Below are 571 nucleotides of genomic sequence, written 5' to 3'. Positions count from 1 at the left end.
AAACAAGAATTGCAAGGTTGGATGGCTGCATGAAAAAAATAATAAACATTTTCCTCCGTCCTTTTCCCTATTTTAACCCTACAATGCCGGTGCCAGAAATTTGTATCATGCCCTTTTGGTCTAGGAGTTCAGTGTTTATATCAGAAGTTCCCACTCGACTCGCTTTAGTGAGTCATGACACCCCTAGCCGTACACGTCATGATGAGTTGGCTATAGGCATGGCCGACTATAAGAGGTTAGTACAGGGAATCACACAGTCAAAAAGCTTAACCCTAACACCAATTCATTTGATAACAGACAACATACAAATCCCAGTCAACTACATTTTAATGAGCTCATATACATAAAACTTTCTCATTTTTACTTAACAGTAAAAATGAGTCCTATGCAACAGCAGCACATTCCTAAGTAACCATTAAAGCTGCAGCACTTCTGGTACTCCAGCAAAAGACAACAAACCTCTATTAAACATAATATAACAAGACAGAGCAAGAGCTGTTTCTTGACCAAAAATCACCAGAAAGGTCTACAGGTCCTATATTGCCAGAATATAAATGGCAGAAATGTCGTA

This window comes from Penaeus monodon, chromosome 27, assembly GCF_015228065.2.
Source record: "Penaeus monodon isolate SGIC_2016 chromosome 27, NSTDA_Pmon_1, whole genome shotgun sequence".
NCBI classification, from domain to species: domain Eukaryota; kingdom Metazoa; phylum Arthropoda; class Malacostraca; order Decapoda; family Penaeidae; genus Penaeus; species Penaeus monodon.
The sequence above is the reverse complement of the archived record's forward strand: the minus strand, read 5'-3'. Positions refer to the sequence as shown.